General features: G+C 47.0%; 2 non-coding genes across 2 annotated transcripts; one reads left to right on the plus strand and one right to left on the minus strand.

Annotated features, from left to right (window-relative positions):
- The first annotated feature begins 3363 nt into the window (after positions 1–3363).
- Positions 3364–3446, plus strand: TRNAL-CAG. Its single transcript has one exon. It is a non-coding gene; the product is annotated as a tRNA-Leu (tRNA).
- A 396-nt stretch (positions 3447–3842) lies between these two features.
- TRNAL-CAG lies at positions 3843–3925 on the minus strand. Its single transcript has one exon. It is a non-coding gene; the product is annotated as a tRNA-Leu (tRNA).
- Between the last annotated feature and the right edge of the window lie 9562 nt (positions 3926–13487).

The raw sequence follows: 13487 nt of genomic DNA on the forward strand, positions 1-13487 counted from the left end.
AACCGAGCATCTAGAAACCTGGCTCCTCGATGGCCTTGGTGACTTCCTATTGCATCCCTACATCCTCTCCCTCCGCCCTGACACCCCCCACACACATACAAGCCAGCAGCAGGGCTCGACTGTTTTACCCCAAAGCACATCCTGAATCTTGAATTCTACCACCTTTTGCAATCTCCACTTCCCTGGTCCAGCTACCATCATCTCTTACCCTCCCTGCCATGGCCTCCTCCCTGGATTTCCAATTCTTCCCTTGGCCTCCCATCCACCCTCCACACAGCAGCCAAAGGGACAGTTTTGGAAGGGCCCTCAGGACCATGCCAATCCCCTGCTTAAAACACTCCAGGCTGGGCACAGTGGCTCACACCTATAATCCCAGCACTTTGGGAGGCCAAGGCCAGAGGATCTCTTGAGCTTGGGAGTTCCAGTCCAGCCTGGGCAACATGTCAAGATCCTGTCTCTACAAAAAGTAGCCAAATGTGGTGGCGCACACCTGTAGTCCCAGCTACAGAGGCAGGGACTGCTTGAGCCCAAGAGGTTAAGGCTGCAGTGAGCCAAGACTGTGCCAGTGGACTCCAACCTGGACGACAGGGCGGGACCCTGTCTCAAAAAACAACAACAATAAACAAAAACACACCAGTTACTCCATCACAGGAGAAAATCCAAACTCCCTTCCCTGGCACTCCAGCCCTGTGTGACATAGCCTGAGCCTTCCCATCACCTTACCGCTGCCGCACTAGCCTTGCTGTCCCTCCAACAGATCATATTCCTGTCTTTGCACTGGCTACCTCTTTCATCTGCAATGCTGTCACCTGCAGCTTTGATCTTGTCATTCTCCATTAGAACTCAGTGTCAGTTCCTCACAGAGGCCCTCCCCAACCACCCTGCCCAGGAGAGCCCCAATCACTCTTGATCACTGTTAAAGGGATTTTTTTTTTGAGACAGTCTCGCTCTGTCCCCTAGGCTGAAGTGCAGTAGTATGATCTCAGCTCACTGCAACTTTTACCTTCCAGGTTCAAGCAATTCTCTTTCCTCAGCCTCCTGAGTAGCTGGGACTACAGGCATGTGCCACCACACCTGGCTAATTTTTGTACTTATAGTAGGGATGGGGTTTCACCATGTTGGCCAGGCTGGTCTCAAACTTCTGACCTTGTGATCTGCCCACCTCAGCCTCTCAAAGTGCTGGGATTACAGGCATGAGCCACCTTGCCCAGCCAAAAGGATAATTTTTAAGATAAAATCATAATTCTCATATAAAATGAACACATGTCAAAGGTTTTATTTTAGTCATTAATAGGGGGACCTATACAATGTTATAACCAGTTCAAAAGAGAATTCAAAGACACACATATATTGGCAATCAGGAGTGCTGAAATGAATTTATAAGTAGATTGCAAAATTGGTCAATATCCACAGGGCAATGATCAATTGCATTCCACCCTAACAAAATTCACCTGCGTTTCTGTAGACAAGAATTATTTGGACATAAAAATAATGAAAGGTAAAAGCCCTTACAGGATTAGATAGCTAGATGGGTGCTCCAGACAGAACATCCAGTTATCTTTATTGCCTATTTCAAAGTCTCTCATGAGTTTCTTGATGCATCCTCTACCCAGCACTTACCAACACCTGAATGTATTTGTTCATTTGTTTCTTACCCTTCTCACTTCGATCGATGCATGTATGAACGTATCTTGAGAGTAAAATTCTGTTTTGTTCACAGCATCTAGAAGAACGGCACATAGCAAGTGCTTAATAAACGTTTGTTGACTTTCTTTCCAGGTTCCAGGGCAATTTGTATTTTAGAAGAGGACACAAGGCTGGGCGCGGTGGCTCACACCTGTAATCCCAGTACTTTGGGAGGCTGAGGTGGGCGGATCACAAGATCAAGAGATCAAGACCAACCTAGGCAACGTGGTGAAACCCTGTCACTACTAAAAATACAAAAATTAGCTGGGCATGGTGGTGTGTGCCTGTAATCCCAGCTACTCAGGAGGCTGAGGCAGGAGAATTGCTTGAGCCCAGGAAGTAGAGGTTGCAGTGAGCGGAGATCACACCACTGCAGGTGACAGAGCGAGACTCTGTCTCAAAAAAAAAAAAGGGTTAAGTGCTAAGCCTAAAGGAAAAAATTCTGGCAGTCAATAAGAAGAGGACATCTGGGACAGGGAAAGAAGAGGGTTTCATCATCTTTCGAATAACCAGGACTTCTGCCCACCCCAAGGGGCTCCATCCCACGCTGCAGGCATTTAAAGGGAATCTGACCCAAGGGTGGTAAGGGCTGCTGTTCTCCTGCTGAGGCCGCTCTGTGATACCATCTCAGACAAGTCCGAGGACACTAAGGGGTTAATGTGACCCCACTGTTCACACTTTCTTGGCCTGACCCTCGGACTCCAGAGTTGGCTCACAGAAGTCCGAGGAGAGTCTCAGACCCTCTCTTTCAGTGCCTGTGTACAGAGAGGGGCAGCAGCTTTCATTGTAGAATCATAAGTTATTATGAGGGAATTCATTAATTAATGTGTAATTGTTACACACCAGGTCAGTGGCCCAGACCCCTGAGATCCTAGAAATCCCGTGAAGAAGGGCACCCTCTCAGTACCGAGGTCTTCTGGTCCCTGGAAACAGCCTGCGCGCAGCGTGCCTAAGCCTAGAGGGGGCGAAAGGGAAGAAAGGAAGATGCTGCGGGGGCCAGGAAAAGAGAGATGAGTCACGAAACGAGGGGATGCAGGAAGGAGGAAGCCAGAGAAGAATGAATCCTCGGGATCTTCCCTGCGCACCTACTGTGTGCCGGGCACGGTTTGGGCACTGGGGACGTGGGAATAGAACGGGTTTGGCCTTGCCGCCGCAGGGCTCGTTCTACCCCGGAGCCTGAGTAAATGAGTTAAACACACATACAAATGTGAAGCTGCAGTTGGGGCGAGAGGAAGGAGAGCGCGGTTGAGTGTCAGGTGGCCTTGTAATAACCGGGCTTTACCTAGATTGGGTGCCAGCTCACGGAGATGTCTACAAATCAGTGCAGGTATGCGGACTTGATTGTGTCGTGCACAAGAGAAATGTAAGGTTGCTTGCAGATTTCAGGAATCAAAGCTGACATGAACAGTACATGTATGCATGCAGAATGAATACATGCTGGAGGCTCGAATGCACCGCGGTCTCGGCCTTCTCTAGTAGGCCTTGCGCACCCTCTAGCGTCGCCTAGGTGCATCGCGCTGATCCTCCTCGTCCCATCTTGCCACGCCCCTTGAAGCAAGCGAGTGTCTTTCGCGCCACCCAAAGCCGTGAGAACAAGGCCTGAGTCTTTGCTGCCTGCTACGCATGCGCACACTACAGAATTTGTGTAGAGGCTTGTCGAAAAGCTCGCTGTAAGCAGTCAGGATGGCCGAGCGGTCTAAGGCGCTGCGTTCAGGTCGCAGTCTCCCCTGGAGGCGTGGGTTCGAATCCCACTTCTGACAACGCTTCGATCCTTTTCCTCATTGCAACCGCAGACCAGTTAAAATGGTATCTTGTTTCTTTTCATTTTTACAAAACGAGAATTTTCTTATTAGTGGAAATTTTCTTTTTTTAAAAAAGAATCTCGCTCTGTCTCCCAGGCTAGAATGCAGTGGCGCGATCATAGCTCACTGCAGCCTTTGAATTCCTGTGATCCTCCCACCTCAGGCTCCCCAAAAGTTGAGAGTTCAGGCTCGCACCACCACGTCCTGCCAGACATTTTCTTCCCGACATTCATTTGACTTTGGACTGTAAAACGTACGTCCCCTGTGTCGCAGGGCCTCTCCCCGTGTGTGGTCGTCGAAGATCTAAATTTTCTTTTGTGCTTTTTAAGAGAGAAAATAGTGGAAAAGATCACTTGTCAGAAGTGGGATTCGAACCCACGCCTCCAGGGGAGACTGCGACCTGAACGCAGCGCCTTAGACCGCTCGGCCATCCTGACTTCCTCCCCATATGCTTGGTTCATCTTACTCTGCAAAGGCACTGGAGACTCGGAGCCCAACGACTGCGTCCGGGCAGCTCCGAGTCACACCGGCAGCCTAGGACATCCACGACCAAACCCAGCCGGTGCGACTCACCGCTGCTCTCAGACTGGCGCTTTCTACTGAATACACAGATAATTTAAATGGAAAATCGGTTTCCCATACCTTCAACAGAAACACAATCGAAACGAAATAACGTTGCTAAATTCTAGCCCTGCCCAGGCTCTGAGCCGCAAGTGGTGGTATTATGAACTATTACTAACACCGGTCAGATGTTTCGGGCTGTGAATGGGGCACTGGCGGAGTAGGGGGCGAGGTTTGGAGAATGACTCCTGGAAGGAGGATGCTCTGTAAGGTTTTTGTCATCCGCTCCTCAGGATGGATCTTGGGTTGGGAGATCCCACTCTGCAAATAATTAGCTAGGGTCTCATCCAGAAAGAGTTGGCTTTTAGATCTTTCTAATAAGCTGATCAAGGAGAAAAGTTGGAGGTTGTTAAGCTTAGGGAAGAGAATTATTATCTGTCTACAAAAGCCTGATTTGTACAGGGGTTGGGATCGTGTCCACCTGTCCTTTATGCTCCAAGAACTGGGGCCCGAGGTGGAGGTGCAGTGGGTGGATAGCTAGAGGAAGGCTTTGGGAGAAGAAAGAGTTTGCTGGAAAGGAAACAAGGTGACTGTATTGGTAGTGATATCCCCGTCACTGGAGGCATTCAAGACGAGGATGGATGGTCACTTGGGGGAAATGTTGCCAAGGAGCTTCAAGAGTTCCTATTGCTGCCCTAACACACTGCTACCAATTTAGTGGCTTAAAACTATCCCATTTCTTTACAGTTCTGGAGGTCAGAAGTCTAAAATGGGTTGCAGGGTTACATTCCTTCTGGAGGCCAGAAGGGAGAATCCATTTCCTTTCCTCTTCCAGCTGCTGGAGACCACCCACATTCTTTGGCTCCTCTGTCCACATGACTCCAGCGTTTGCTCTGTCCTCACATCACCTTCTCCGATTCTGACCCTCCTGCCTAACCTCTTATAACAACCCTTGTGATTACATTGGGCCTGTCTCATAAACCAGGGTCATCCCCCATCTCCAAATCCTTTATTATTATTTTGAGATGGAGTCTGGCTGTGTCGCCCAGGCTGGAGTGCAGTGGCAAGAACTTGGCTAGCCACAACCTCCGTCTCCCAGGTTCAAGCAATTCTCCTGCCTCAGCCTCCCAAGTAGCTGGGACTACAGGCATGTGCCACCATGTCTGGCTAATTTTGTATAATAGAGACAGGGCTTTGCCATCTTGAACAGGCTGGTCTTGAACTTGTGATCTCAAGTGATCCAACCTCCTCAGGCTCCCAAAGTGCTCAGATTACAGGCTGAACCACTGCGCCCCGCTCAAATTCTTAATTTAACCACAGCTGCAAACTCATAGCTATTTTAAGTTAAGAGAGCCACAGGTTCCAGGGATTAGGACATGGTGAAGAGACTCGTTCTACCAGTGCCCTAAAGCACAATTTGATTTGGAAGCTTCCATCCAGAGGTAAGTTTCTATAAACTTTCTAAAAACTGGTCTGAGACCAGTTTTCCTCACCATTTTGCTGTTCAATCTCCCCAAAACTGCTTTGAGTTCATTTCTTCCCTCATCCAAACCTGGCTTGTGGATCCCGGAGGCCCCTGCTAAACCTTCAACAGAGTTGAGAAGTACTGCATTTGAATTCCTGCTGTGTGACCTTGGATAGATCACTTCACCTCTCTGAGCCATATAGGAAGGAAAAGAGGAGTTAGGGCAGGGGTCCCTAACCCCTACACTGGTCCATGACCTGTTAGGAACTGGCAGCATAGCAGGAGGTGAGCCACAGGCAAGCTGGGGAAGCTTCACCCCTATTTACAGCCACTCCCCAGAACTTGCTCTATAGCCTGAGCTCCGCCTTCCTGTCAGGTCAGGGGCAGCACTAGATTCTCTTAAGAGCTTGAACCCTATTGTGAACTACGCTTGCGAAGGATCTAGGTTGTGCACTCTTTATGAGAATCTAATGCCTGATGATGTCACTGTCTCCGACCACCTCCAGATAGGACCCTCGAGTTACAGGAAAACAAACTCAGGGCTCCCATTGATTCTACATTATGGTGAGTTGTGTAATTATTTCATTATATATTATGTTAAAATAGAAATAAAGTGCACAATGAATGTAATGTGCGTGAATCAACCCAAAACCACCCCCGACCCACTTGTACCTCACCTGGAAAAAATGGTCTTCCATGGAGCCAGTCTCAGGCCCTGGTGCCAAAAACGCTGGGGATCACTGAGTTAGGGGGACTGTAACGCTATTCATCGGTTTCTTTGGATGTGAATGACAGAAACCGGGCCAGGTGCTGTGGCTTATGCCATAATCCCAGCACTTTGGGAGGCTGAGGTGGGCAGATCACAATGTCAGGAGTTTGAGACCATCCTGGCCAATATGGTGAAACCCTATCTCTACTAAAAATACAAAAATTAGCTGAGTGTGGTGGTGGGTGTCTGTAGTCCCCAGCTACTCAGGAGGCTGAGGCAGGAGAATTGCTTGAACCCATGACGCAGAGGTTGCAGTGAGCCAAGATTGCACCACTGCACTCCAGCCTGGGCAACAGAGCAAGAGTGTCAAAAAAAAAAAAAATCCAAACCCAGTTTGTCCCCTCATTTTGGCAAAAAAAAAAAAAAAAAAAAAAAAAAACAAAACCAAGATGGTCCCTCCTTAAAAAAAAAAAAAAAAAAAAAAAAAAAAAAAGACATTTGTTGGCTCATGAGACAAAGGGTGGGGTGGGCACGCAGGCTACTGAATCTCAGGGGCCCCAGGAGGTAAGGGACCAGAACTTCTTCTACCTATGCCCCTCTCTGCTTCTCTGGAGGCAGCTCTGGTCGGGACCTTGTCTGTTCAACACCAAGAGGGCCACCCTCACACTCCAGATCTTTCCACCACCGGGAAGCCTTCCCTGCTCACCCCTACAAATCGAGTTATCTGGCACAGTCTCTCCCAGCTCCCTGGGTCTCCATCCAAGCCCATCTATAATGAACATATTCTCTGAGTCATCCTTTGTTTAATGGCTGTCCCTAACACCCCTCCCAACACCAAACCATGGCCACTCTGGCTTGGTGATTAGCCGGAACCCTTGGGCTGGGGCCTGGCACATAATAAGGCTTGGTCTATATTTGCTGTGTAATTAAAAAGATAAATAACACAATCCTAATTTACCAAAAAAAAAAAGGCGGGGATGATTATACCTACCGAGAGCCAGCTCGGTCATAGAGATCCCCACCCAGGCAGCACTGAAGGAGCTGAGAGGCAGACACCCAGATAGAACAGCAAAGTGGGTCTATCCAGGGGGCCAGCAGCCTTCTGAGCTGAGAGCCTCAGGGGCTGGCAGCATTCCAGGCTGAAGGCCCCAAGTAGCCGCTGACCCATGCATTTATTCTCTCTGAACAGCTGATCATTATTAACAAACAGATGTTCAGTATTTTCTCATAACATGAAATATGCCAAGTAGGCAGCTGATGCCCGCTTACCACTGATCACAAACAAACTAAAAAGTATTCTCCACGACGGAGCCACAGGGGCAGGGGCAGAGATGGTAAAGAATTGTTTTAACCTGTATGATATTTATACATTGTCCTGCTGCTTTGGAATGCCCCAATTAGTTTTTTACGTGGGGCCGGGGTGACTAGGTTTTCCTTGCCATCATTATTCCTAGCAGACAATATATTCTATCATAATACACTCAGCATTCAACAATATTCATAAACTTAACATTTCTCAGCACATATCATGGGGAAATCTCAAGACATAGAGTTAAGAGAAAAAAACTAGGTAGAAACCAGAAATGGGCTGGACATGGCAGCTCATACCTGTTGTCTCAGCACTATGGGAGTCTGAGGCGGGTGGATCACTTGAGGTCAGGAGTTCGAGACCAGTCTGGCCAACATGGTGAAACCCCATCTCTACAAAAAATACAAAAATTAGCCAGGTATGGTGGCATGCACCTGTAGTCCCAGCTACTTAGGAGGTTGGGGCAGTAGAATCACTTGAACCTGGTTCTAGCCCAGATTGTGCCACTGCACTCCAGCCTGGGCAACTGCGTGAGGCTCTGTCAAAAAATAAAAAATAGATACAATTTTACCAGGTGATTAAGGTCAACATCAACAGTGATAGGTTCCATTGACAGTAGGTATCCTTGAATGACACTTTACCTCTGTAGTCTTCCTCCCCAAAACACGCTACTCTAAAGCTAACCATTAGAAAATAATATCAGAAAAATCTTAATTGAGGAACATTCTACAAAACCCCTAACCAGGGCCGGGCGCAGTGGCTCACGCCTGTAATCTCAGCACTTTGGGAGGCTCAGGTGGGTGGATGATCTGAGGTCAGAAATTTGAGATCACTGTGGCCAACAAGGTGAAACCCTGTCTCTACTAAAAATACAAAAATTAACCGGGCATGGTGGTGCATGCCTGTAATCCCAGCAACTCGGGAGGCTGAGGCAGGAGAATCGCTTTAACCTGGGACGCAGAGGTTGCAGTGCACTGAGGTTGCACCACTGCACTCCAGTGAGACTGTCTTAAACAAAACAAACAAAAACCCTGACCACACTCCTCAAAATGATCAAGGTCATCCAAAACAAGGAATATCTGAGAAACTGTTACAGTCAAGAGGAGTCTACAGACACAGGATGACTAAATGTACTACTGCGATATCCCAGATGGGATTCTGGAAACAGAAAAAGCACATCAGGGGAAAACAGGAACTCTGAATAAGTATTTAATAAAAATGTCACAATATTGGCTCATTAGTTTAGACACAAATGTAGCCTGGGCAACATAGTGAGACCTGACTCTTAAAAAAAATTAGCCAGGCAAGGTGCTTACCTCTGGGGTCCCACTTGGGAGGCTGAGGTGGGAAGATCACTTGAGCCCGGGAGTTTGAGGTTGCAGTGGGCTACTGTCATGCCACTGGACTCCAGCCTGGGTGACAGGAGACCCTTCCTATCCTTAAAATAAAATAAACAATTTAAAATTTTGCTCTTCAAAATTGGCCTGGCTCTGTCACCTAGCTTGGAGTACAGTGGCGTGATCTCACCTCACTGCAACTTCTGCCTCCTGGGCTCAAGCGATCCTCCCACTTCATCCTCCCAAGTAGCTCAGATTACAGGCACACCACCATGACTGCTTAATTTTTGTAATTGTTTTGGTAGAGGCAGGGTTTTACTATGTTGGCCAGGCTGGTCTCAGACTCCTGGGCTCAGGTGATCAGCTTGCCTGGGCCTCCCAAAGTGCTGGGATTACAGGTGTGAGCCATCGCCCAGCCAAAAACACTGTTAAAAACTAAAAGACAAGCCACAGACTGGGAGAAAATATTTGCAAGATATTTTTTAAATCAGATATATCTGATAAAGCACTTGCATCCAGTTACTTCGCAATTATAAGGAGACAATCCAATTTTAAAATGGGCCAAAGCTTTAAACAGACACTTCAGCAAAGAAGATCTATGAATAGTTAATAAGCACATGAAAAGATGCCCAACGTCGTTAGTTATTATGGAAATAAACAGGAAAGCCACAGTTTGTTAGGAGACACTACTGCACACCTATTAGAATGGCTTTAAAAAAAAAAACTGCCAATAGTAAGTATTAGCAAGGATGCAATGCTACTGCTAGAATTCTCATATATTGTCAATGGAATTGTAGAATGGTGTCATCACTTTGGAAAAGAGTTTTGCAATGTCTTTTTAAAATTATTATTATTTGGCTGTGCAGGGTGGCTGGTGCCTGTAAGCCCAGCACTTTGGGAGGCCGAGGCAGGTGGATCATCTGATGTCAGGAGTTTGAGACGAGCCTGGCCAACATGGTGAAACCCTGTCTTTACTAAAAATACAAAAATTAGCCAGCCTCCCAAGTAGCACAGATTACAGGCACGCCACCACGACTGGCTAATTTTTGTAATTTTTTGGTAGAGGCAGGTTTTCATCTCCCAGACTCAGGCGATTCTCATGCCTTAGCCTCCTAAGATCTTTTACCCAAGGAAGGATCTGGCTTTTGTGCTCAGCATCTGGCTGTGACCCTCTAAACCCTTGGAATGTCATATCTGATAGAAATGTCATTGTTGAGGGTGGAGCTGGCCATACCCAACAGTCTAACAATGTGGTTTAGCGTGGGGTCTGGCTGTAGCAGGTCATAGAACAGTGTGGTTTACGGTGGAGGCTTTGGGACATAAGATACGCACCCACATAGCTGAGCTTTGCTGCCTGGGCAGTCAACCCTGCCTACATGATGGGACCTCAGTAAAAACTCTAGACACCAAGACAGTGAATTTACAAGGGTGGCAATAGTCCGTGCGTATTGTCACACATCGATGCTGGGAAAGTAATGCTGTCCCTGATTCCACAGGGACAATGGATAACGGAAGTTCCAAGTTTGGAACTTTGGCCCCTACCCTGTACACCGCTTCCCTTGGCTGATTTTAATTTGCATCCTTCAGCTGTAATAAACTGCAGCTATGGTTATACAGCTTTCAGCGAGTTCTGTGAGTCCTGGCTGATTGTGGAACCTGAGGATGGTTTTAGGAAACCCCTGAACTCTGTTGTGTGAGCACTGCCACTCAATCACCCTGTTTATGCTTTTCTTTTCTTTTCTTTTTTTAAGATGGAGTCTGTCACCTAGGCTAGAGTGCAGTGGCGAAATCTCGGTTCACTGCAACCTCTGCCTCCCAGTTCCAAGCAATTCTCCTGCCTCAGCTTCCCAAGTAGCTGGGACTATATAGGCCTGCGCCACCAGACCCAGCTAATTTTTGTATTTTTAGTGGAGACAAGGTCTCCCTATGTTGCCCAGGTTGGTCTCGAACTCCAGGGCTCAGTGATTCACCCACCACGGCCTCCCAAAGTGCCGGGATTGCAGGTGGGAGCCACCAAGCTCAGCCTGGCCAACATGTTAACTTTCTAAGACATCGTGAAACTGGCCGGGTATGATGGTTCATGCCTGTAATCCCAGTCCCAACACTCTGGGAGGCGGAGGTCAGTGATAGTGAGAGCATCACTAGAGGCCAGAAGTTCAAGATAGCCTGGGCAACACAGACCCTGTCTTTATTTTTTAAAAAATAAAATAATTGTTTTTTTGAGACCGACTCTCACTCCATCACCCAGGCTGGAGTGAAGTGGTACAATCTCAGCTCACTGCAACCTCTGCCTCCCAGGTTCAAGCCATTCTCCCACCTCAGCCTCCCAAGTAAGCAGGAGAATTGCTTGAACCTGGGAAGCAGAGGTTACAGTGAGCTGAGATTGCACCACCAGTGGCTCCTGCCTGTAATCCAAGCACGTTGGGAGGCTGAGGCGGGAGGATCACTTAAGACCAGGACTAGACTGGTCAACATAATGAGACCCTGTCTTTTTTTTTTTTTTTTTTTTAAAGTAATTAAAAAGAATGCTTATTTAATATTATTTGTAGTGAAGAATTATTGAAAATGACTTAAGTGTCTACCAATGGGAGAAATGGATAAAGTATTATGGAAAAAGTATTCTACTCTATAGAATATTACACATCCCATAATCAAGAATGAGGCTAGCCTCCATGTACTGATACGAAGAAATTTCCAAGACATGTTAAGTGTTAAGAACCAAGGTCTAGTACATACAGCATAATCCCACTTTTTGGTAAAAACTAGTAAAAAATTTAAAAATTACAGGCCAGACACAGTGGCTCACACCTATAATCCCAGCACTTTGGGAGGCCAAGGCGGGCAAATCACCAGAGGTCAGAAGTTCGAGACCAGCCTCAACATAGTGAAACCCTGTTTCTACTAAAAATACAAAATTTAGCCAAGCATGGTGGCAGGCGCCTGTAATCCCAGCTACTTGGTACCTGAGGCAGGAGAATCACTTGAACCTGGGAGGCAAAGTTTGCAGTGAGCTGAGACGGTGCCACTGTACTCCAGCCTGGGTGATAGAGTGAGACTTCATCTCAAAAAAAAAAAAAAAAAAAATTAAATCCACCAAAATTTAAAAATTACACACAAAGCAGCAGGGCACGGTGGCTCACACCTGTAATCCCAGCACTTTGGGAGGCTTAGGCAGGCAGATCATGAGGTCAGGAGTTAGAGACCAGCCTGACCAACATGGCAAAACTCCGTCTCTACTAAAAATACAAAAATTAGCTTGGGGTGGTGGCTTGTGCCTGTAATCCCAGCTACTTGGCAGGCTGAGGCAGGAGAATTACTTGAACCCAGGAGGTGGAGGTTGCAGTGAGCTGAGATCACGTTGCTGCACTTAGCGAGATTCCGTGTCAAAAAAAGAAAATTACACATTTCTGTATTTTTATATATGCCTATTAAAAAATGAAAGCCCTCAAAACTAACCAGGTAATGGGGAGATGTCAAAGGGTGCAGAGTAGCAAATACGTAGGATGAAGAAGTGGAAAGATCTAATGTACAGCAGCAGGATTATAGTTAGTAACAGTATATTGTATCCAGGATCTTTGCTAAATGAATAGATTACAGCTGCTCTTGCCACAGGGCGAACAATGGGTACCCAGGTGAGATGATGAATATGTTAGTTTGTTTCACTACAGTAACCATTTTACTGTGTGTGTGTCTTATAACATATTGTGTATCTTATATATACACAACAAAATGCATTAAATAAAAAAGGAAACATTTCCACAGCACCAAGCATAGGGCCAGTTGGAAAATCAATTATTTGCTGACTGCAATCAGCAACTCCTGGAAGTTGGCTTCTGGAAGCTGTTAGATGAACCCCCATGGGAACCTTTCTGTGAATTTCTTAAAATGGTAAATCAGGCAGGGCATTATGGCTCATGCCTGTGCTCTCAGCATTTTGGGAGGCCAAGGCAGGATGATCGCCTGAGGCCAGGAGTTCAAGACCATCCCAGGCAACACAGTGAGATCCTGTCTCTACAAAAAATAATAATAAAAAAAATAGCTGGGTGTGGTGGTGCACACCTATAGTCCTAGCTCCTGGGGCAGCTGAGCTGGGAGGATCACTGGAGCCCAGGAGTTCAAGACTGCAGCGAGATATGATCACGTGATTGCCTGGGCATCAGAGTGAGATCTTGTCTCAACAACAATTGTAAATCTTTTTTTGTTTGTTTGAGACAGAGTCTCACTCTGTCACTCAGGCTTGAGTGCAGTGGTGTGATCTTGGCTCACTGCAACCTCTGCTTCCCAGGTTCAAGCGATTCTTCTTCCTCAGCCTCCCAAATAGCTGGGACTACAGGTGTGCACCACCACACTCAGCTATTTTTTTGTGTGTTTTTAGTAGAGACGGGGTTTTACTATGTTGGCCAGGCTGGTCTCAAACTCCTGAGCTCAAAGTGATACACCTGCCTTGGCCTCCCAAACTGCTGGGAGGCAGTTTGTCACCACACCTGGCTACAATTGTAAATCTAATGGTGTAAATCAGTAGTTTAAGACCCAGGTGATCTGGCCCTTGGCTGCCTCTTGAACCTCATCTCTCTCTAATCTTCCCAACTCTTAGCCTTCTGTCCTACCTCAAAGATCC

The sequence above is a fragment of the Cebus imitator genome, unplaced genomic scaffold (assembly GCF_001604975.1).
Source record: "Cebus imitator isolate Cc_AM_T3 unplaced genomic scaffold, Cebus_imitator-1.0 Scaffold297, whole genome shotgun sequence".
In the NCBI taxonomy this organism is placed as follows: Eukaryota; Metazoa; Chordata; class Mammalia; order Primates; family Cebidae; genus Cebus; species Cebus imitator.